This window comes from Lissotriton vulgaris, chromosome 2_1 (genome assembly GCF_964263255.1).
Source record: "Lissotriton vulgaris chromosome 2_1, aLisVul1.2, whole genome shotgun sequence".
NCBI classification, from domain to species: Eukaryota; Metazoa; Chordata; class Amphibia; order Caudata; family Salamandridae; genus Lissotriton; species Lissotriton vulgaris.
Genome location: NC_141687.1, coordinates 1,033,414,225 through 1,033,439,323, shown reverse-complemented (window position 1 = coordinate 1,033,439,323; position 25,099 = coordinate 1,033,414,225). Strand labels below are relative to the sequence as shown.

The following is a 25,099-nucleotide window of genomic DNA, read 5'->3' as shown; positions in this document are numbered from 1 at the left end:
TTACTGATCTGCATGTAGCCGGGTCCTTCCCCTGGTCTGTGATGCTTTTCAGCATGGGAAGGAATTGGCTCCTTGTCTGTGTGGGGAGCAATGTTTCTAGCAGGAAATCTGCTTTTGGCTTTTCCTCCTCTAGCTTCACCCCATAAGCTGCTCCTGGCATCCTGACGACCTCGTTGTATGCCCCGATGTCATCCGGTGGCGAAGGCCTCGACGGATATGTCTCCACCGCCTCCTCCGGGTTTTTTTCGGCCTCAATGTCCTGCCATTCCTGGTCTTGGGCCGTCGAGGAACCAGAGCCGTAGCTTGACTGCTGGTCCCCGTAATCCTCTTCATTATAATAGAGGTCCTCTTCGTGCTCCGAAGTTTTCGGCGGTTCTTCGACGTCGAACTCCTCCTGTTGTACCACCTCCGCGGCGGACGTTGCCGGCCTCGAGGGGATCTTGTAACTACTCATTTTGTCGTCGAAGTCTTTCTTCCTCTGGAGGATGTTCTCCATTTCGGCCTCGAGCCTTCTTTTCTTTCTCAGCATCTCTGCGGCCTGGTCTTCGTCGAGCGTTTCGGCCGCTCTCTTCGGCGGCATCGTCGACGTCGAAGCTTTCTTCAGCTCCTTTTCCTTCGAAGTCGAAGACCCTTTTACGGGGGCTTGCTTCGACGACCTTTGCTTTTCGCCGGTCTTCTGCCTCCGGGAGTCCTCGTCGAAGGATCCGCTGGGCTCTTTTTCAGAGGATGCAGCTTCGGCCGTCGAACTTTTCGGCGCCGGTGCTCCTTTTGAGGATTTGGACTCTGCCTTTCGATGGTCCGCCTCTGGCTTTCGAGGCCCGAGGGAGTTTTCGGGGTCGTAGACTCTCCTACCTTATCAGGCGTTTTCTTATCGGTCTCTGCGACCGTGAAGTCATCTGGACCTTCGGCGATGTTGTCCTCGTCGTCGGTGGAGAGGCCCAGTTCGTAAAGGGTCGGGCCTGGCCCTTGCCCTGCATCGTGCGATGAGCTATCCTCTGCTTTTCTCGAACTGTCTTCGGCTTGAAGACGGAGCAGGCGTTGTAGTCTCTGCTCTCGTGGTCGACAGGCAGGCAGAGGTTGCAGACTGGGTGTTGGTCCTTCTGCGCGAACTTGTGGTGGCAGTTTTTTCTGCAGAATTTGAATGGAGTCTTGTACGTCCCTGCGCTCAGGGTGCCACCTGTATGCGCATTCCTTCAAGGACGTCGAAGATCTCGAAGTTTTCTTCTTTCTTCGTCATCTCTCTGATGGTCTTCTTCTCCTCAACTTTCCCGGTCTTTACCGTCGAATAGTAGTTGTATTTTCTCCTTTTTTCCTCCAAAACTTCTGGAGCTTCACGCGACTATCCAGACCCAACGGCGGAAAAAAGAATCTGAAGATGGCGCCCAAGGGTGGTAGCTTCCGCCTGAAGCATGCCGACGTCACCGAAGGTACACCAGAGAGTGGGACATAGACGCCCACCTGGGCTACAAAAAAAAAAAAGAGAAAAAAGACTATGATTCCGGACCCAACCACCAGATTGCGGAATATGCACAGCATAGTGAATCCAGAAAGAGTCACGCTGCAAAACCCTGCTTTTAGTATCTCACTCTCTGCCCTCTCTATGGCAATGTTTACCAGATCAGAGTACACTTGCACCCTGGTAAGCTCTTTTCTATCGGAGGTTGATTGAAAACCCACCTGTCTGAGGTCTTTTGAGCCAATTCCTTTCAAGTTGGGGCAATGAGCAAATGAATTAAGGAGATAGTATCTATTTAGATACGATCTCTTCTTCGGTTTTTTTCCCGCCCATTCCCATTTTCACTTGTTCAAAATACAGCCACTGGGTCCTCCATTCCTATTGGTATTGGTCCCCTATGTGGCTGTTGTCTATTGGTTCTAGCCCCATCCTCTGATGTATTGCCCAAATGATGCCACTCTTTAAGGGTAGCAGTTGTAGCAGGTATTCTAGTTATGTTACATGGTACATGTTTTATGCATCTAGTCGACTTCTCCTTGTGATTTTGTTTACTACTACAAATACCCTTTTTCGCTTGGTTCTTTACTGGTTTCTCAGTGCTTCCTATTCTTATTCTACTCACTCTCGCTCTCATAATTTTAAGGGTTTTTGATTTTGGCACTTGTTCCATTAATCCTGACGATTCCTCCATCTCTCTCTGTTTTCCCACCACTCTGACTATAGCCTTTCTTTGCGCGCCTTTTCATATAGGTCTCCCCTGTCTGAATAGGGCATGTCTAGTATAACCGCCGCTTCTTTTTACCAACATCGGCCATCTCGAGATGGTTGGTCGTTGGGGGTTCTACATTCCTGACCTCCTCCCCCCCCCCCCACTGTCGGGGTGATAGGCTCGGGGTCAGGAACAGGTCTTAACATTAGAGGCATTTGGCCCCGAATTCCTTGTAGTTCCCCCTGAATTTTAGAGAGGTGCGAGTTCTGTGTTTTTAAAATGTCATGATTTAGCATTGTAACTTCCAGGATCCCTTGGAGTGCTTTTTGCAGCATTAACATCAATTCCAGCATTGAAGAGGCTGGAGTTCCAGAAGATTCTGAGTTAAGCTGTCGGGATTGATTAAAGTCATTACTGCCCTACACAAGATAAGCTCCGGCCACCGGAACATCACCTGCATTTATAAAGCCTTGAAAACTCACTCAGGATCTTCTTTACACCTCTGAGGGATAAATTTGAAACAAAGCTTGGTTGTGCTCTCAATGACAGGGAATGGTCTAAAGCTCTTGAATAACCCCATTGGTGACCTGTAACACACAGACTTACTACAATTCTATATCCTCCACAGAGTATACTTCTCCCCAGAGAAGATACACAGACTTACCGGATGCTGCAGACTCCTGCCTATACTGTGATTCCCCACTTCATAACAGACTTCAAGTACGCCTCCTGGGCCTGTCCTGTGCTAACACCCTAATGGACAGAGGTGACCAAAACCCTTTCCAGCATCACTAAAGTACTCGGCTTAGCCACCAAGGAAGAAGGGACCCTCTCCCTTTACAGACTTCCTCCTCCCCCATAACATAAGGTGATCTCGCAATTCCTAGACTTTGCCCTTCTTGTAACCAAATGAACCGTCACAATGCAATGAAAGAGTGGAACTCCTCCACGTAGTACACAATGGTAGTCCACCTTCGTCCTGTGGGCAGAGGTGAGGCAAGGGCCCTAAGTCGATAGGAGGCCCATGGCTTCTGATGCCACCCAATTGCACTAACATGGGATGGGATGGGCTGAGCTTCTGGAAAAACGGACCACCCCAATGGAGGATGTGTGCCTCACCTAAAGCTACTGCTATCCCCTTGTCCTGCCTATTTGCAGCTGATAATCTGCTGGAGTGCCCGGATTCTTGCACCCCACATTTTAAACTTGATTCCCCCAGTCGACATTACCCCTCTGCCCTCGATCTTTTCACCACCCTACCAGTTTGCCATAGTCCTTCAAATCCCTAGTATAGGTCAAATAATTCTGCTTATGCACCGCCGGGGAGACTTTCCAACGCCACAGCCTGGCTAAAGAGCTAGGGGCATAGATGTGGGTGAAACTAACCACAGAACATAGTGTTCTGCACCGATGCTGGGAAGATGCACCATGTGGGAAACACAGACTATGATAGTGCTAACCCTATGTTTTGCTAATTGAAAAATCGCAATAAAATTTGTTTAAAAAAAAACATTTGGCTTGATTGCAACTGGTTAAAATAGTCAGCCAATTCTCAGATTGTTTATTAAAAGGGCTATGTATTCTGTGCTGCAACAACAAAAGATGGACGGAATGCTGAGTGAATCAAACATTCACCCCCTGTCAAGAGATCTGGGTCATATCCATCGTTCATTTGCTCACTACGCCACCTTAGCTTGGACCCAGACATATGCAAATCAGTCTTGACCCTGTTCCTCAGGAGAAAAGTCCAGCCAGACACTCCAAGCTGGGTCCACCCTGGACCAGAAACAAGCATCCTGGGACCAGTTTTGGGGTGGCAGTTCGGGCTGGACTGTTCTCATGATGAGCATAGTCAAGACTGATTTGCATACGGCTGGGTTCACACTGGGATGGCGTGTAAATGCGACACTTTGAAATGGGAGAAAACTAAGCTGAAGTATTACGTTTATTTTTATATGGATTCCATAAAACATATATACATTTTCTCCTATTTTAATGTGTCACATCTACAAACAGTAGGTATCTTACATCCAGTGACCTGTAGACAAGGTGCCATATTTAGAACAGAAAAACACAGCGATCTGTTTAAATGAGTGGAATTTAAAGTGAAGAAACATGCTTCATCCGACGTGTGCATCCACGGACGCACACGCCGGATAGCACAAAGATTTTCACGCAGTATACCGAATATTATCCCATTCCGCTACAGCGTGCACACCCGCACCTCCAAAATTAGAGCTTAAATCTATCACGTTATTTCAGGACCTTTCTACTTTCGCTCTGTGTGGCCGAACGGATATCTCGTTTTTCCTCAATTTTACAATACAGCAATACTCGACGCATCAGAGAGTGTCCCACAGTTTTACTCGCCTACGATTTCGGCACCATAGCCCTACTGGCAAGATCTACTTACCGACTTCTCCACATCCCCCTACGAGTCCAGAGCCCTGTCGGGTTGGAATTATCACCAACAGAGCGACTTTCACTACTTCTCTACAGCGTCAATAGCCCCGAGGAGTCGCGGGAAGATTGTCCCACACGCGACGAAACACGTGTCGGCTGGTTTTCTTGTTACGAACATTAAAGATACCACTCACCAACGAATTATTTAAAGAGACATTAATTGTGCATGTCCAGTTGATAGGCTTTGTCCTTGCGTTTAAATGTTAATACTAATAGGACTGTTTATATTTTCTAGCGTGTGCAGGGGTATTCTAGCTTCTCATGTACGCAGTGTCGGCCTCGGTCGACACTCCCTGGAGGGGTTCTAGGGCTTTCCCCCCACTCTTTTTTTGCACCTCACATCCAACAGAGAGTAAACTGATACTATTGCGCAAACCTTTAAGCAGTGCGCCCTTTTTTCTAGTTTCCAGACCTAAAACCCTTTCTAAGCCAATTCATCCAGTGATTCTGGGCAAATCACTTAATCTCCCTGTGCCTAACAAAAATGAATGTGTCCGCCTGTAACGAAACTGGTGCTTTGTAATGAGCTCTGATGTCTCGGGTCTAGTTTGCGCTACATAAAACTCTTTAAAGAAAAAAAAACCTTGGAAGGATGGACGGCAGGATTGAGCACCACATTTGTCAGCAGCAAACGTTTAACTCACTGAGCAACCTTGCTGGCTTACTAGTGTGTCATGGCATTTCTTTAATCAGGCACAGTGGCGGTCATTACCTTTCAGCTGATTAAAGTATGGTTAAACCATACGTCTGCATGCATGAAAACCACACAAGGGAATGTCCTTGGAACATGTCCGAGGCACTTATTTGCTGTATTCAAACCGCTTCGAAGTTCTCCCATCATGGCAGAAAGGGAGACAAAGGTCAAGCAACTTGGTCAAGTTGGAGAACCAACATTGCAATGCAGGACTGCTTGTTGCAAAGTCTGTAACTTTCCCACATTGCAGTGATAGCCAAGAAGAATGAGTGTGATCTCTCCCTCCAAGGGCGTGGATAAGGTTTCAGTACATTTTCTTTGTCACCCCACCCACTGATGACCAGTGATAAACCTAACTTTAAGTACTATCCATCTTTAAATGCCCAGGCGAGGCTGAGCAGCAAAGTACAAAAAAGCACACATCTGGACCTGAAGCATGACATCAAAACACTACCCGTACAGGCTACATGGCAGAAACACTTTTCAATCCAAAGCCCTCGAGAGTAGTGCTCAACCCATATGCAAATGCACTTTGGTGCCTGAACCTAAACAGGGATAGGAATCCCTAGATTAATGCAGCTGCCTTAGAATACAATGCTCAACATGTGAATCCAGAATAGGTCGAAACTGCAAATCCAAATTTGCATTCCATGTTCTTGGAGCCTCTTAACATTGCCCTGGGAACAGTGACTTGCCCGTACAGTATGTATGGACAGAACATACAATAGCGTGCATGGTTAAAAAGCCACATTTTCTATATAAAAATTATATGGCCATCATATGACTTAAAAGTTGTTTTTGTATGGAAATCATTTAATGAATTTGAATTTAAAATATTTATTGAGCGCAGCATTCACCAGCGGTTTCTTGGCGCTATGGAGGGTAGGGTACCAATGGGGGAGAGTGACCACCACACCTAAGAACTGGTGGGCCTAAGGAGAAGTGAGAGCATATCACAAGGGAAAGGCCTGTTTAAAAAGAAAGGTTTTGAGGTCTTTCCGAAAGGGAAGGTAGTGTGTTGCCAGTCTTAGGTGGTCCGGTAGAGAGTTCCAAAAGGTGGGTGCCAGAGTAGAAAAGTTCGACCCACCCCACTTCTTGCGCTTAAAGCGGGGGACCATCAACAAGGACTGGGAAAAAGAGCGAAGCTCTCGAGTGGGGATATACTCCCTGATCATGGAAGAAATAAAGGCGGGAGCAGAGCCCCGCCGTGAATGAAAAACCATACAACCCAACTTAAACAAGGCCCTCTTTAACAGGGAACCAATGAAGTGCCTTCAGAAGAGGAGTGCAATGATGCGAGCGAGAAAGGCCATGAATAAGTCGGGCTGCCTGGTTTTGAACCAACTGGAGTTTCCGTAGGCTATACGCTGGAATGCCATTGTACAGGGCATTTGCGTAGTCCAGCCGGGAGACAACAAGAGCGGACATAATCAGCTTGAGTGCCAGAGGAGAGAAAAAGCGAGAAACAGTGCGAATGGTGCGGAGAGTGAGAAAGCAAGAGGAAACAACATGGCTAACTTGTGAGTGAAGAGTGAGTTGATTATTGAGTTTGACCCCTAATGTCTTGACTGAGGCAGAAGGAGAAGGAGGGGGCCCAAAAGAAGAAGGCCAAAATAAAGGATTCCAGGGACTGGAGCAACCACCCGTAAGAACCAGCTCGGTCTTATCCGGGTTCAACTTTAGGTGGTTGTGGTTCATCCAGTCCCTGATGAAAACCATAACTGACTGAAAATTAGAGATAGAATGAGGAGAAGAAGAGAGATTAAAGATAAGCTGGAGGTCATCCGCATAGTTAAAAACGGTGACCTCCAGCTGCTGAAGAGCAAAAATCAAAGGACAGATGTAGAGATTAAACAAGAGGGGGAAAGAGAAGAACCCTGCAGGTGACCGGTAATGAGGCAGCCGAAAAGTCTCCCAGCCGGACCGCCTGGGTGCGGTCCCTTAAAAAGGAGGAGAGCCAGACCAAGGCCGAGCCCCCGATTCCAGCCGCTCCGACACGGGACAACAAGATGGAATGGTCCACCGTGTCGAAGGCGGCGGAGAGATCGAGGAGCACCAGGGCCTGATGATGGTTTTGGTCTGCTCCCTCCCTAAGGTTGTTAAGGACCGACACCACAACGGACTCCGTGGAGTGTCTTGGCCGAAATCCTGCTTGTCGGGGCGCTAAGCCCCCATTCTCCTCAATGAAGGAGCTGAAAACCGTTGTTACATGCCGCTCCAGCACCTTGCCCAAATAGGGCAGCAGCGAAATTGGACGGTAATTGGCTGGAGCGGAAGGATCGGCCCCCGCTTTCTTGAGGATAGGCACTATAGTAGCGGACTTTAGGGAAGGAGTCACCACCCCTTGTGTAAAAGAATTATTAAGAAAAGTAAGGGGGGGCAAAGGACAGGCAGTGTAAATGTGTTTGAGGATGCGGGCTGGACAAACATCCATCGGAGAACCCGACTTAACTTTTGGGAGAATGGCCAGAAACGCATCCTCAGTGAGCGGTGGAATAGAAGTGAGGACCGGGCAATAGGGGGGGGGGGGTGGGGGGGGGGGGGGAAATCAACAAAAGCCGGTGAAGGAAGAGGAATATTTAGTTTAATATTGGTTATTTTGTCCAAAAAATAAGAATTAAGGGAATCACATAGATGCTGAGTGGGCAGGGGTTTGAGGGATGCCCTGTCCGAGTAGGCCAGATCATGAACTATGGAGAAAATCTCTCTGGGTTTATTTTCTGCCACCAGAATTTTGGCAGAAAAATAAGCAGTCTTTACGTCGAGTATAGCTCTTATACTCTCCCAGGAGGATGGTATATCTAACTCAGTGTAGGACAGTAGTCCCTTCTCCACAGCCTCTCCGCTCGCCTAAGAGCAAGCTTCTTCTCCTTTAACTCCTCGTTAAACCAACGATTGGATTCGTTGCGACGTCTGGTTGATATCCGACGTAAGGGAGCTACCAAGTCGCATCCCCTGGCGAGCCAGGTGTTAAGGGTGGCGGCTTGGGATGAGGAGGAAAGACCTGCCAACTTAGGCGAGGAGTCCAGCAGGGAGGATGACAAGGACTGGAGGTCGACACGACCCCAGTTACGTGCCCAGGTGTTTTTGGCTAATGGAACTTTCACCACTGACCTGTAATAAAGGGAAAAGGCAACTAAGAAGTGATCCGACCACGGACATGGGGAAACAGAGATGAAATAGAGCAATTGAGGGACCATACCTGGTCCAACACATGACCATGTTTATGTGTAGGGACATGGGAAACCAAGTTCAAGGCTAAAAGAAGTTCAGAGAACTGTTTAGAAGAGGTACATTAGTGGGCGTCAGTAGGCCAATAATTAAATTCCCTAAGTACAAGGACCGAGGCATGATTGACCACTAAGGTGGCCAAAAGATCCTGTATGGCGGGCAAAAATAAAGGTGACAGCTGGGGCAGACGCTATACCAATAAACAGGTAATAGGAGGAAATAGAGTAGGGAAAGAAACTACAAGATGGTCTGTGGGCGCAATCGGGTGTGATGGGAGTAGTTGCATGTTAAGGTCAGACCGGGTAATAATAGCCACTCCATCCCGCCTTACCAGCCGGACGATCTGAGCGTAGGGCAACATAGGATGGGGGAAGGGTAGCCAATAAAGAGGGCAAGGACGATTCGCTAAACCAAGTCTCGGTCAGAAATAATATATCTGGCTTCTGTACCTCAAGCAGGACAAACAGGTCCTGGCAATGCCTAACCGCAGACCTAGTATTAAGTAAAAAATGGATAAAGGGCAGGGTGGCGAGGCAGTAAGGCCGGAAGGCTGCTGAGTCGAACAACTAGTAGAAGGGGTCAGGTGGGCAGGGACTACCTCGTGAGTAGAGGGGACTAAACCAAGAGATGCGATATCCGCAATGGTAGCATCCGCCAGGGGCCACTGGCCCTGTAATGCCACAAGGTCATTAGCAGAATAGATGAATCAGCGGGCATAAGGACGCGCCCCTAGCCCCGTCTGGCCGCGGACGGAGCAGACGGGCTTGCCTTAGGCGCGCCTTCGACGTGCCCACTGCGCTCGTCCGCTGCGCTTCCGGAAGCACATTGCCAATTGAAAGCTTTCCCACACGAGCATTGGACCGCTAACTCCGGCCAGGCTCGTGGGACACCCCTCCCCAAGATGGCGGCTCGCCCTCTCCTCTCGGCCCCGAGAGACCGGCTGGGATTCACGAGGGAGGGCAATGGAGGAGCGGGGGTGTTAGTGGGACCCTGCACAACAAAAAGCAGGTTAGTGCAGTTTAAAATAGCAATTTCGGCAAATTCGCCGTTTTTCAAAAAATACAGTGAAGTACAACATTTAATAAATGTTTAAGTTTCAAACATGCCTATACAGTCCAGAAATTTCAATTATAAAGTACAATATTAACATTTAACTAATTTAAAACACAACATTTACTCTGATGATCACATTAAGGACCATCTGTATGACTCATTGCTCATTCCCAAAAATCAACGACTGGTCCCGCACCTTATGTCTATGCCTGGGTGACAATATCTCTGTTCAGTCAACAATCCACGTTGTTTTTTTACATGTTTTATTCTATGCCCAGGAAAAAATGGATATTACCAATTTTTAATGAGTTATGGCTTGAGACAATGTCGCCCCATCTTTCTAAAGCTGCAATATCTGAAAGACAGATCCATGACAGATCACATTGTTAAATATTTGAAAGGGGTGGTCAGACAACGGCTGTCAATGGATGGTCCTATTTCTTTAAACACCGCTTGAATTTGTATTTTGTATATATACATGAAATGTATGTTTTTATTGTTTATTATGTTTTGCGCTTTTATGGTTTAATAATTTTTAATCGAATAAAGCGTATTCTGATCTGATCTGACTCATTGCTCATTTCTTTGGATGGAACGCGCCCTCAGGATTTGGATTTAAATTAGGAATGACGAATGATGAGAAAAGCACTTGGCCGTTGTATGCGTGCGGGATATATGTTTTAAAAAAAAATTTAAACACTGCCTGAAAACAAAACTGTTGATTTCTACAACACTTTCTATCTACGAACATTTTACCCTAAAACAGGGTGGACGGGAGCCTTGTACACAGACTTTCCACAGTAGTCTTGGGTTCATCTGCCAATGCAATAATGAATCTGAAAAAAATACAAGGATGTGGTAGGCATCATGGAACCTTGCAAGAGCTTGAACACGGGGAATAAGCTATAATCACAAACAGATCCCTCCTAAAACCCCGCCCTCTACTGCTTCCCAAGCAAGGCTTGAACGTTAAGCCGACAAGAAAATTACAGGTTTAAAATCTCCATTCATAAGTAAAATACAACCAATGTCGAATTCCTGAATATTTGTAGTTTTCTTCGAGTCTTATTTACAGAAAAGTGGAGCATTCTGGTTTGGGATTCAATGTTTTTGTCTGGAGGCTAGGATTTCAGCTTGTGGCCTATTGGCTTTACAATGCATCAGATTATTGGGGAAACAATCATATTTTCTAAGGCAATATGTAAAGAATGGTTAGAATGCGGGTCCCACGCCAGAGAACACAGAGGAACAAATAGTGTACTCTGCAAAAGTTCACGAGAAAGTGGGAATGTGGATGACTGTACAATCAGGGCCAAAGGCTGGATTTTCTACAAGTTTTCTGTGTTGCATCTTCATAAGTGCTCGACTCTATACACGGAAATGCCAGTGATGGAAAACACACTACGGCTAGCCCCCCAGACGGTTTATGTTAGACATGCCAATGTTACAGAAAAGGTGGAAGGGTAGAGTCGGCCGAATCCAGTTGTTTTCTACTGCTGTAACATTCCACCCATTGTATATGGAAAGGCAGCGTGCGGAAATAGACCTAGCTGGAGACGAAAAAAACGCAGTGAAAAATCATTCATTTATGAAACACACAGAAGTCGAATTAACCAGCTATCTACTACTGCAAATCAATAAATGATGGCTGTAAAAATCAACGTGTTCCTCTGACCCTATAATTCGGTGACAGGATTTATAGCTGATGGGGGCATGGTCTCAGCTGGCTGAAACTTCAGACATGTCTAAATACATTTCAAATGTTGATAAATCTGATTGACGTACATATCTTTAGATCTTCTTTGCTAAGATGAGGAGCAACACATGGGCACTTCACTCCCCCCAAAAACACCAAAAGGTAAAGAGGGCAGGGTTGTTCAAGGATGTTACATTTTATTTTATTTGTATCAGAATTTTATTTGAACACATACCTAGCCAAAAGGTCAGAGAAGCACTTACATTAAACCAGTAAAGTAAAATAACAATTAATAAATTAAACAGTAGGATGAAGAGCAAAATCTTGCAATTGCACGTCAGGAAAACTTGTAAACATCGACACTGGGTGGTCAGTGGCACAACCGGATTTAACAAGCATTGGCATAGCCAATAGGTCTCGCATTTGGGACCTTATATGTGTTTAGCCATGCAACAGTTGGTGTTGTTGCACACAGGATATTCTGCTGCATAACTAAATACTTATAGGGTCCAAAAAGCGAAACCTATTGGCTATGCCAATGCTGGTTTGCTTTATGTTGGGGTTTTGTTTAAGTTTCCAGATCTACAATAGCTGGACATGGTTTTTGTTAACAGTACTTTGCATCAAATGAACTTGTTTTCTTTGCTCTGAATGTTGTTTCCATTCTTGTTGTAGGAAGCAGTCATTCCCGGGGGTGTAGGGGCTGCCTAGCTGTGCGCATGCACTGAACTTTGCAAATGAGAAAAAGCCTGTTGCATGTACACTGACGGCTGGTGGTGTGTGTGCCCGGTGAAAGCGTGCACTGAGGGCTGATGGTGTGTGTGCCCGGTGAAAGCGTGCACTGAAGGCTGGTGGTGGGTGTGCTCAGTGAAAGCGTGCACTGAGGGCTGGTGGTGTGTGCCTGGTGGAAGAGTGCACTGAAGGCTGGTGGTGTGTGTGCCTGGTGGAAGCGTGCACAGACGGCTGGTGGTGTGTGCCTGGTGGAAGAGTGCACTGAAGGCTGGTGGTGTGTCTGCCTGGTGAAAGCGTGCACCGACGGCTGGTGGTGTGTGTGTGCCTGGTGAAATTGTGCACTGATGGCTGGTGGTGTGTGTGCGCCTGGTGGATTCGTGCACGGACGGCTGGTGGTGTGTGTGCCTGGTGAAAGGATGCACTGATGGCTGGTGGTGCGTGTGCCAGGTGAAAGCGTGCACCGACGGCTGGTGGTTTGTGTGTGTGTGTGTGTGCTTGGTGAAAGCGTGCACTGACGGCTGATGGTGTGTGCCTGGTGGAAACGTGCAACGACAGCTGGTAGTGTGTGACGGCTGGTAGTGTGTGTGCCTGGTGAAAGTGTGCACTGACGGCTGGTGGTGTGTGTGTGCCTGGTGGAAGGGTGCAGTGACGGCTGGTGGTGTGTGTGCCTGGTGGAAGGGTGCAGAGACGGCTGGTGGTGTGTGTGCCTGGTGGAAGGGTGCACTGACGGCTGGTGGTGTGTGTGCCCTGTGAAAGCGTGCACGGACGGCTGGTGGTGTGCGTGTGCCCGGTGAAAGTGTGCACTGATGGCTGGTGGTGTGTGTGTGTGTCAGGTGAAAGCATGCACTGACGGCTGGTGGTGTGTGTCAGGTGAAAGCGTGCACCGACGGCTGGTGGTGTGTGCCAGGTGGAAGCGTGCACCGGCAGCTGGTAGTGTGTGACAGCTGGTAGTGTGTGACAGCTTGTAGTGTGTGTGCCTGGTGAAAGTGTGCACTGACGGCTGGTGGTGTGTGTGCCTGGTGGAAGCGTGCACCGACGGCTGATGGTGTGTCTGTGCCCTGTGAAAGCGTGCACCGACGGCTGATGGTGTGTCTGTGCCCTGTGAAAGCGTGCACTGACGGCTGGTGGTGTGTGTGTGTGTGTGTCTGGTGAAAGTGTGCACTGACGGCTGGTGGTGTGTGCCTGGTGGAAGTGTGCACTGACGGCTGGTGGTGTGTTGCCTGGTGGAAGCGTGCACTGATGTCTGGTGGTGTGTGCCAGGTGGAAGCGTGCACTGACAGCTGGTGGTGTGTGCCAGGTGGAAGCGTGCACTGACAGCTGGTGGTGTGTGTGCCTGGTGGAAGTGTGCACAGACGGATGGTGGTGTGTGTACCTGGTGGAAGCGTGCACAGACGGCTGGTGGTGTGTGTGCCTGGTGGAAGCGTGCACTGATGGCTGGTGGTGTGTGTGTGCCCGGTGAAAGTGTGCACTGATGGCTGGTGGTGTGTCTGTGCCTGGTGGAAGGGTGCAGTGACGGCTGGTGGTGTGTGCCTGGTGGAAGCGTGCATCGACTGCAGGTAGTGTGTGGCGGCTAGTAGTGTGTGTGCCTGGTGAAAGTGTGCACTGACGGTTGGTGGTGTGTATGCCTGGAGGAAGCATGCACTGACGGCTGGTGGTGTGTGTGTGTGCCTGGTGAAAGATGCACTGACGGCTGGTGGTGTGTGTGCCTGGTGGAACCGTGCACTGACGGCTGGTGGTGTGTGTGCCTGGTGGAAGCGTGCACTGACGGCTCGTGGTGTGTGTGCCTGGTGGAAGCGTGCACTGACGACTGGTGGTGTGTGTGCGCCTGGTGGAAGCCTGCACTGAGGGCTGGTGGTGTGTGCGCCTGGTGGAAGCATGCACTGACGGCTGGTGGTGTGTGCCTGGTGGAAGCGTGCACTGACGGCTGGTGGTGTGTGTGCCTGGTGGAAGCGTGCACACACACGTGGAAAGCTTTCCAAAAGCTTGTCAGAGGCCTTCCGCCCAACATTGTTGGTTTTCTCAACCACCGTTTTACAATACCAGTGGTCAAAGCGAAACCCACAGGTGAATTCCACTGCGCTTCCGAAGGGCTTAAGGAGCGCTTCGGAATATTTCAATACCATAATGCCAGCAGAGCCAGCCTCTGCTCCGCCGTCAGGATTACGATGTCACTCTCCCAAAGCCTTTTCATATCAGCCTTTCCGATGTGGGCTGTCGGAAAGTGACTTAGGGCCCCCTTCCCCCACTAGCCCTCCGATAAGGGCACTTGTGGTGCCCCCTAAACATCCCCGCACCTTTTGGTAGGCACCGCATGGTGCCTCGCACACGGTGCAGGGATGTTTAAGAACATACATTTTACAATTGTAGCTTGTGCAGCGGGCCTTTTCCAGCCGTCGCAAAAGCTACAATTGTAAAATGGATGTTTCTAGCCGCCCATAAAGTGGTCGCATCCAAATTCTGCGGGCGGAACCGCCGACCTATGGTCAAGCGGTTCCAGTCCGCAGCAGTGTCAGTTGGACGCAAGTCCGAACAACATCGTAATAAGGGGCTCGTTTTTTTCCAATGCTAGCTTAAAGTTAACATTTTCATTTCAGAAGGCAAGCCAATTGCATAATTCCGTGAATTCATTTCCAAACAGCATAGATACCTTTGTAGTCAGAGTTTACTGTGAAGTTGTTGTTGAAAAGTGGGAGCTTTGTTGGTTAAATAAGCAAAAGTGAAGATTATTCTAGCCTACAGAGATAGCCAGTGAAGAGAGAAGAGCGGCTGTTTGAGGCCCATGGCAAAAAATTCAGCTATGTCAGGGTGAAATACATCTTTGATAAGTGCAATATTCTATTAAGAGAGAGAGCGAGAGAAAGAAAGGGATGGGGGATTTAATAACATGGAGACAGGAACTCGAATATAAGAGTAAGAACTCTAGTTCACATGGATTGCATTACAGGGAAAGAGTTGCCATCCAGATTTTGAAGACAAGTAATATTTTGAGATATTGGAGTTCCGTCAGACACGATACCCATCGAAATGAAAGGACGATGGGAAGAAAACCGTCTTACTAGATTGGGGGGGGTCGGGGTGGGGGGGGGGGGGGGGGGCACTAATGAGAAAGCACGGAACAGCAAGCAGTCCAGAACCAGCCAATCTGAACTCACTGTCATACAAGCAATGGCAAAGCCAATATCACAAGGGTGCAATTATTATTATGTAAAGAGGAGGACCGCCTATGCACAACAGTCCTGAAACTTGAGTGCACTCCTTTACAGACAGCGAGGCACATGTGACGAATGCAGTCACTCGCTGTGCATGATAACAAATGGATGAAATGGGTTGACCTCCTGTACCATACTGTATGCTGTGGTGGGTGGAAGCAAATTTGAATAACACCTGAATAGAACAATGGATGAATAGGGGGGACGATATCCACGATATGAATGTATATATATATATATGTATTTTTATTAGGATGTTTTTCATAAACAAGAAGCTGGCAAAATACTAAAGCCTTCTGAGCCAGGCCTGAAAGGAAATAAAAAAGTTGTATGGTCAGTTATGACTAATGTTGTAGTTACCGCAAACAGTGCTAGCAGATAGGATATGCCTTATTCTAGAATGTATACTGCATAATATATTTCTCGAAGGGTGAGTGTTTGGATGCTGCACAGTGGTTTGAACCTTGAATACAGGAAGCCAGGGAGCGCCAACTTTTTAAGTAGTTCAATGAAAGTTATTTTTCTCGATTAGTTTTCACAAGGAAAGAGGTTTGACAGATCTGACGTTTTTAAAGAGTGATGGGTCAGTGTGACGTTTGTCGAATAAGTGAATGTTGAACATTTTAGTGGGTGCACATTTAACTAAGAAGTGTGGCCATTTCTTCCACTACTGCACAAAGAGGAACTGCTACTACTGGACTAGTGAATGGCTGGGTGTTTGAAATTTTAAGGAGATATCGACCTTTTGAGAAATTACCACACAGTAAGTAACTCATTTACAATCTCTGCTGAATGTGGTATAGATTCTGTTGCATTAAATGTATCTGAGTTCCATGAAAGAGAAGAGTGCTTTTGAATGGCTCGATGTTGATTTTGTTTGGCAACTGTAAAACGCTCTTTTCATGGAAAATGTAGTGGAATTGTCTTTAACCTTTCAGGTTTGGTGTAATAGTTTTCTCTGCCAACTGTAGTTCACTTCTCCCAATATTATGATGCATGTAACACGGTTTCAAAGAGTTTGCTGTTAACGGAGGCTTTGTGTCCATGGAGGAGGCACCAGAGTAATCTTGGATAATGAGAACTCATAGAATATGAGCATCTTATGAGAATGATATAATAGAATGCTCTGAGTAAATTATGAAAAGTTGGTTGAAGTTGAGGTACTGGTGTACCATTGACAGAAGGGGACGTATGTTGCGACAGGATGCAATAAACCATCCAGCTAAATAGATTTGTTCGCAGTCAGCAGCTTTTGTCATGCCATGAGTATTACCTTGGTTGGGACATGAGTGTTCAGTATTGTCTAAGTGCAAGCATTTTTAGTGAGGCAGTCGTGGGATAGGATCAACAATTCCATTTAGTATTAAAATTTGACTAGAACATTGTTTTTGTAACAGTGAGATCACATTTAGGTCGCCAGATCAGTGAAGTAGATACTGAATTTCTAATCAAGTTAAAGGGGGACTGTAGAGAAACAAAGATTGCTTTGACAAGGTTGTGTCCATCCCGATTTCATAGTTGCCAGGTTGTAGAATGTTAGAAGTAGATGCTGATGCAGGGGAAAACAGGTTTTGGTGTTCAGTAGGCTATCAAGACAAAAAAGCTACCCCTGTAACTGATTTCATAGATGCTTTAGCACAAAAATCTGCTCAACACAAACCTCTCATAGAAGAAGTTCCCAAACCGCCCTGAATTGTTTTAATCAATCCCTATGTATATTTTATTGTATATTTATCCATACAATCCATCCCCCTTTTTCTTTCATTACATCATTACAGCTATTACGCTATCAATGTTGCTATCTGTTTTTATTGCATTAGGCCCTCCTACCTTTATATTGTATATTTCATTATAATTACTGTTGGGTCCCTCTTTTTTCTTTCCGCCCCTTCCCTTCCCTCCTCTTTTCCTATGATTGCACTATTTCCCCTTATACAACCACTCCGCTTTATATTTCATCTTTTCATCTTACTATGTATTATCGATTTATTTATTGAATTTGAATTTCTGTTAATTTATCCAATGGTTTGTTTATATCTGGTTGTACCTCTTCCAAAAAAAAGTTTATTTGTTTAAACTAAAAAAAGAAAACAGAAAAAACTGATGGCCATTTCTTGCACATATGTATAACTCTTGCAAGATCCTGTTAAGAAATTATCGATTACTGCAGTTTAATTGGAAAACATTTATAACATTCTGTGACATTCAATATATGTCCAGCCTAGATTTATTATTATGTGCGATTGAAAATAGAATATTATTGCTTCTGGTCTGAAATGGTAACCCCAAAACCAAGTGGATTATCGAAGGTTCTTTGCAGCCATTCATAAAGGCATTAGACAAATGCTGGTAACACATATTTGGGTTGATTATTTACAAATATCTTTTATCAGAATCTTGCTATTCTGCGAACGGGAGAACGAAATTCCCAATGTTGTCCTCAAAATCAATTTCCAAATTCCATATCAGTGCCCAATTATGGGGTTTAAACTGGTCCATGATCAAAAAGTAATCCAGGTTCTTTCATAAATCAATACAGTTCTGATGCCAATAAGACATATAGATCTTTTCCGTTTTCTTTACTCAACTCTGAACCTATTTTGATTCCCAGACACTCATTTCCTACATTGGTACGACATTCTCGATGAAAGTAGTTCCAGGACATCTCTCTTATTTTAACTCAAATTCTTATCTTATTATCCAGAACAATCAACAACTCCTGATGTGGTGGCAAAAATATTTAACAGTTTATATTGTAGACCACCGACAACAGGCCATGTTCCTTCCCCCTCTGAACGGGTTTTATTATGTTACTGGGTATTTTCAAAATATTGCATAAGGCAAAGTTAAAATAAATAACGCAGGGAAACAAAACAAGGAAAAACCATTGGAAAATTATTTTATATCAAATAACACACAGCGCCTGGGTAGAATAGCACTTTGTAATAATGCAGTATAACCTTTACGATGTGTCATATGTGCAATGACACTAGGTCAATTATATTGTAGCTTAATATTTTCAAATAATCAGAAAGTATAAAAAGTCGTACATCAACAGATTCATATTATACTGCTCATGACCAACTAATACCAGAAAATGCCGGATTCTTACCTTTAATCTTACGGGTGGCGTTAAGATAACACAATGCTCCTGTCCCGCCAGGAACAGATCAAAATCACAGGGGGACTCATCGATCTGTGTAAGAAAAAAGGGAGGGCAATGGAAGGAGACAAAAAAAAATAAAGATTTTTTTCCATATAACATGCTGCTGTGTAGGTGAGAGAAACTTAAAAAATCATTAAGCTTTATTGCTCTGGTGGGTAGCAATAAACACAGTTCTAGCTTACTGAGCCAGTATTCGATATATTTAAGGGGGCGAGGCCACTTATTCAAGTGGTATTTTAATGGTGGTACTCCGTAGCAACAGAGAAAGACTTCAGAACCTACACAAAAGAACAAAAATGACAAAACTCACACCCTAGAGAGCATTACAAGCCGGGAATACTGACAGTATCAAGGTAAAAAACAGTCCAGTCCAATATAATGCAGCCAGCTTAGCTTCCCCGTAAGTGGGCTACAACAAATTCCATAGAGGTCATATACTTGACCGTGCAGAAATTTCTATAGAATTCAATCAGCCCAGCTCTCTTAGGGCAAACCAGTTTTAGGTTTGGCTGGGAGGCCTCATATGATCAAGTCTTCACGAAAGCACAATTAGAAGAGAGTCAGTGGGCTTTGTGCCTGCCCCTTTCTGCAACTGGCCTATCTTTTTTTCCCCAAGATGTGCCACTGCCTTTATGAGCCGACTATCAAAGAAACATCATTTTGAAGACGGTTACATTAATGCTCCCACTAGGTTCTGGCATTAGATAGTTGTTGGGGGGGAGGGGGGAGGAGGGAGGAGGGAGGAGGAAGAGGAAGGAGGAGGAAGAGGAGGAGGAGGAGGAGGAGGAGGGAGGGAGGGAGGGAGGAGGAGGAGGGAGGGAGGGAGTGAGGGAGGGAGGGAGGGAGGAGGAGAAACAGCACTTAACGCAGCCACAGATGACAAGCAAATGATCCTTGACAGAGGAGACATGGAAGCCCTCATTCTCCTGTACGCCTCTACAGCATTTGACAGAGTCTCACACCCAATCATTTGCCTGCAAGAAATTGGCATCCAAGAACTCGCTCTCTACTGGATCTGCTCATTCTTAAAGGACAGAACACAAGCTGTCAGCCTGGCACCTTACTCCTCAGATGTCCACAAACTCATCTGTGGAGTGCCTCAAGTTTCATTGTCCAGTCCTTCCTTTTTGAGCACAAACATGATCCCTCTGGCCAATGTCATCTGCGCACACAACATAAAATGTTTCTCTTATACAGATGACAACTCATACTTTCCCTCTCGGAAACAAGGAAACAAGTTCACTGCCTGCATGAGCGAAGTAGCTAAGTGGGTGAAAGCTAACTGTCTCAGGCTCTTGCAACACTGACCAGACAGAAGTAGTGCCCTTCAGCAAGAACACCTCACTATAGGTCTCTTACTAGCGGCTGGCCAAACTCAGACTCACATCTACACCCTGAACCCAAGCCAGGAGCCTCAGAATAATTAGCGACAGTAAACCAGACATGACTGCACAAGTCAACCATGTCATTGCAGCCTGCTTACAGACCATGAAGATGCTGAGGAATATCTTCAAATGGCTCCCACGAAACACTAGAAAATCTGTCACCATTGCCCTTGTCACCTACAAGTTGGATTATTGGAACACCCTCTATAATAGGATAACCCCCCAAACTCACTAGAAGACTACAAACAATCCAGAATTTTCAGTCAGACTCTTCCTCAACCTCCAACATAGAACTCGCATCACACTGCAACTCAGGGAACTACAATGGCTCCTGGTACACAAACTTGCTCAATTCAAACTCCTCACACACACATTGAAGGTATTACACAACTCAGAACCCACCTACCTGAACAGTCCCATTTCCTTCCACCAACCACCTCCTGAGGACTCCTACTTGCACACATTCCAAGCATATACAGAACCAGATCAGAGAGGACAGGTGTTCTCTTACACCACTCCTAAAGCAAGGAACAACCTCAAACTCCACATCAGAGCTTCCTCCTCTCTTCTTGAATTGAACAATAGGCTGAAGACCTGGCTTTTCAATTAACCAACCTACTATAGGCAGGGCTAGGTGCATTCACACATGCTCAGCGCCAGGATAACCTCACAGGTGACAATGCCCTCTACAAATATGCATAACATCTGAGAATCTGAGCATTAGTTAGCTAACCAATTCTGCTGGCCTTCCCACATCACTGCTTTTGAAATTAACATTTTATTGCTCACTCAGGCAACAGAAAAATGATGAAATAGCCACCATGACCCCATCAACCTACTGTAATTTTAATATGAAGTGTGCGAGTGCTCGTTTGAATAAGGCTTTGTCTTTGGATTCACTTTAGTGCGAGCTGATGATTTCTTTATTTTACAACATAGCAGAACTATCAAAAATATAGTCAGAGCATCAAATGGATACATGTTTAGAGTGCGAATTTAAAGTATCCCATCTAGCCATTTGTTTCTCATACTAAGCATTCAACGCATTCCAATTTGCATATAGTGTAATAGATTGCCTGGATTAGTGGATGGTTAATAAAGAGTATACAAGCCAAGAACATAACAGCAGATACAGAACCTACAAAATGAGTGAAGGTTGATTAGGAGACTATTATAGATGGTGTTGTATTGAATCCATATGTTGGTAATTAAATATGAACTGGAATTCTAGGACTTGATAATTAAGGTTTTCCAAAGCTGTTGAAGTTTTTTTTTGGGGGGGCAGCATATATATTTTTTAAATAGAATAGAGTTTTGTGTTCGGCCCTCCAACATTATGCAACAGCCTTACCAATGAGTTAGAACTATTGACTGCAATTGTAGCAGTGGCAGTAACCACTGAAGAAGAAAGACTAAAAAAATATATTCAAATCCATACTGAAACTCGAATATTAGGAGTATTCTCTGCTGAAAACAAAAAAAAGAGTCTTTTAGATATCCTGTTTTACATAAACGATAATCTATCTAACCTTTACAATCTACACACAGACAAACCCATTATTTGACCCATTGAGTTGAAATACAAACATGTGCAGTAGATTTTAAATTTGAAAACAAATACAGTGTCTAACCTCTGCTTCGAAAACCGTTTTCATTTTAAATAAACGTTTGACAAATTCTGCTAATCACTGATCAAGATGAGAAATGCATTAGCTAACTAGAGGAAATCGCCATGCAAAACATTTCAAGTCTACTTATAATTTCATTCAATTAAGCTCAAAAGTATAGTTTAGTGAGAAATATCAATACTTGGTCAAATTAGTTCTCCAAATCATTTCGAAATCAAAGCTGCTTTGACCGAAGAACAAAAAGAAAGCATGCATTACGGGCATCATGGTTGCTTTGGACAAGTGACAACCAACATATGTAGAAGAGGTATGAAAATTCCAGTTGTACATTTTATCTAACATGTAATAGATGCAACCTATTCTCACACAATACTTTAACACTATATCAAGTACTTATAAATAGCCTTAGTCAATGTCATACTGGGCTCTGTATGTCACAGACTACGATTATTATTATGCTTTGGACCACCAACTATAGCTGGACTCCAAATCATCAGGTGCTCTTCTTTGAACATCTGGTCAAGTTAAGAGAATGAAGGTGCACATTCATAAGTTAGAACATCTCTGGAATGTAATGTCATTATGCAAATCTTCACTGTCACACTCAGATCTACGCAGTACTCGGTATGCATCATTTTAAAAAGCACATCCTTGGATTATCAAACTGCTTTAAACATCCATAAAAAGATTTGAAAATCGGTGTTACTGAATTCCCCTAAGCGCTCATAGGAGTACTGCAATCTCTGAAAAGCTCTATGTAAACAGCATTGTCTCAGACTAGGAGTAAATACCACAAACCTAAGAATTGTAAGGAGTAGTTTCTTACCTGTAACTCTAGTTCTGTAATAGGGGTATCTCTGTTATAGTCATAATCTTGTGAATAGTCCCGCCCATGTGCGTGAACCCCTGAGCAATCAACATAGTCTCTTACGTTGTCTTCTTCTGCAGCTCTGCATAGACACTTAAGAGAAAATCAAAGACAAATAATGCAGCCTAAAACTACAAGGCTACATTGGCCAGGACTTCATCTTGAAGTGAAAAGGATAGCCAAATAATATCAAATTTAACACACTTTGCAAAGTTTCACACTCAGAGAAACTCCCCTTCACAAAAATCCTTTGCAATGATTGAGAGGAAGGGTTGGACAGACAAGTTCCATAGGCTGCCATTATCAATCAATCAAGAGTATTTGTAAAGCGCGCTACTCACCCGCTAGGGTCTCAAGGCGCTGGGGGGAAGGGGGGGGGGGGGGGGGGGGGGGGGGGGGGGACCTGCTACTGCTCGAAAAGCCAGGTCTTGAGTTGCTTCCTGACGGAGAGATTGTCCTGGGTGAATCGTTGGTGGGTGGGGAGGGTGTTCCAGGGTTGGCCGCCAGGTAGGTGAAGGATATTCCTCCGGTGGTGGTTCTGAGGATCCATGGGACGGTGGCGAGGGCGAGGCTGGCGGAGCGGAGCTGGCGGGTTGGCGTGTAGAACGTGATGCGGTTGTTGAGGTATTCGGGGCCCAAGTCGTGGAGAGCCTTGTGTGCGTGGGTGAGGAGTCTGAACGTGATCCTTTTGCTGACAGGGAGCCAGTGCAGGTCCCTCAGGTGGGCGGAGATGTGGCTGTGTCGGGGATGTCCAAAACGAGTCGTGCAGAGGCGTTCTGGATGCGCTGGAGTCTTTTCTGTAGTTTGGCGGTGGTCCCAGCGTAGAGGGCATTCCCGTAGTCCAGACAGCTGGTGACGAGGGCCTGGGTGACAGTTTTCCTGGTTCCAGTGGGGATCCAGCGGAAGATCTTACGGAGCATGCGGAGTGTGTTGAAGCAGGAGGAGGTAACGGCGTTAACTTGCCTGGCCATCGTGAGGGAGGAGTCAAGGATGAAGCCCAGGTTGCGTGCATGGGCTTGGTTGGGGGGCCCAGAGCAGGGGGCCACCAGGAGTCGTCCCAGGCGGAGATGGATGGGGCGAGGACGAGGACTTCCGTCTTGTCTGAGTTCAGTTTCAGGCGGCTGAGCTTCATAGAGTCTGCGATGTCTTTCATTTCGTCCTGGAAGCTGGCTCTGGCGGAGGTGGCGTCGTTCGTGAGGGATGCGATGGCTGCGAGGGGGCTCATGTAGACATTGAAGAGGGTGGGGCTGAGTGAGGAGCCTTGAGGTACGCCGCAGATGATCTTGATGTCTTCTGCGAGGAAGGGCGGGAGACTGACTCTTTGGGTTCTGTCGGAGAGGAAGGAGGTGATCCATTCCAGGGCCTTTCCTTGGATCCCGGCGTGGCGGAGCGAGTTGTCAGGGTGCGGTTGCAGACCGTGTCGAACACAGCCGAAAGGTCGAGCAGGATGAGGGAGGCGGTTTCTCCGTTGTCCAGTAGGGTCCGGATGTCGTCGGTGGCTGCGATGAGGGCGGTTTCGGTGCTGTGGTTCGCTCGGAATCCGGACTGCGATGGGTCGAGGGAGCCGTTCGTCTCCAGGAAGGCTGTCAGCTGTTTGTGGACGGTTTTCTCGATGATTTTTGCAGGGAAGGGGAGGAGCGAGACGGGGCATAAGTTCTGGAGATCTGAGGGGTCTGCGGTGGGTTTCTTCAGGAGGGCGCTGATCTCTGCGTGCTTCCAGCTCTCCGGGAAGGTGGCGGATATGAAGGAGTTGTTGATGATGTCCCGAAGTATGGGTGCGATGATGGAGTCGGCTTTGATGAAGATGTGGTGTGGGCAGGGATCGGCTGGGGAGCCCGAGTGGATGGTGTTCATTGTGTGGGTGGTATCCTCCGTGCTGACCTGAGTCCAAGCGCACATGGTGGTGGTAGGGGTTGTAGGTTCGGTGGTGGGGTACGTGTACTTGGGGTATGTGTCTGGAAAAGGGATACCGTGCCTTTAAGGAACTCCCCAGAGACCATCGGTATCCCAGGATGCCCAGCCAAAGGCCTTTTACTTTCAGTCCTTTTTGAAGGCGTATAAAGCCAGGCCTGTAGCATACAGTACATTATCTCTTCATCCACCGGGGAGGAGGGCAGGTGCTTATGACTGTAACAAAGATAACCCTACTACAGAACTGGAGTTACAGGTAAGAAACTACTCCTTCTGTAGTATGGGGATCTCTGTGTATAGTCATAACCTTGTGAATTGAATGGCAAGCCCATCCCAACAAACCAAACCAGCGGTGGAGGAAACAGATAACATCACTACTGTGCAAACAGATTCTCAACAAAGCCTGCCCAACCTGAGCATCTGCTCTGGCATCAGAGTCCAGACAGTAGTGCTTCAAAGGTATGGACCAACTTCCAAGTGGCAGCCCTACAGATATCTGCAATGGGAACATAACGCAGCAAAGCCGTTGTAGCCGCTTTGCCTCTGGTGGAATGAGCTTTAGGCTTACCCCCTAAGGTTTTGTTAGCCTTTTGGTAACATAACTGGATACAGGACACAATCCACCTAGAGATGGACTGTTTTGAGGTGGCTAGACCAGTCCCAACCGATCCATAATAGACAAACAATTGGTCTGACCTACGCATGTCTTTGGTCTTATCCAAGTAGAATTTCAACACTCTTATTACATCCAGGGAGTGAAGAGACCTCTCCGCTGGAGTGGAAGGATGTTGAAAGAACGTAGACAAAGTTATCGTCTGATTAACATGAAAATCAGAAATCACTTTAGGGAGGAACATAGGGTGAGTTCGCATCACTACCTTAGAAGCATGAAATACAG

At 46.2% G+C, this 25,099-nt stretch overlaps 1 protein-coding gene across 2 annotated transcripts in view; it reads right to left on the bottom strand.

The window, feature by feature from the left end:
- Nucleotides 1-25,099, bottom strand: part of ACVR1 (activin A receptor type 1) — a 366,339-nt gene that overhangs the window by 209,361 nt on the left and 131,879 nt on the right. For both annotated transcript variants that reach the window (XM_086956669.1, XM_086956670.1), the window contains one exon: nt 18,356-18,439. The gene's annotated coding sequence lies outside the window, so the exon portion shown is untranslated. The remainder of the gene's footprint in view (nt 1-18,355; nt 18,440-25,099) is intronic.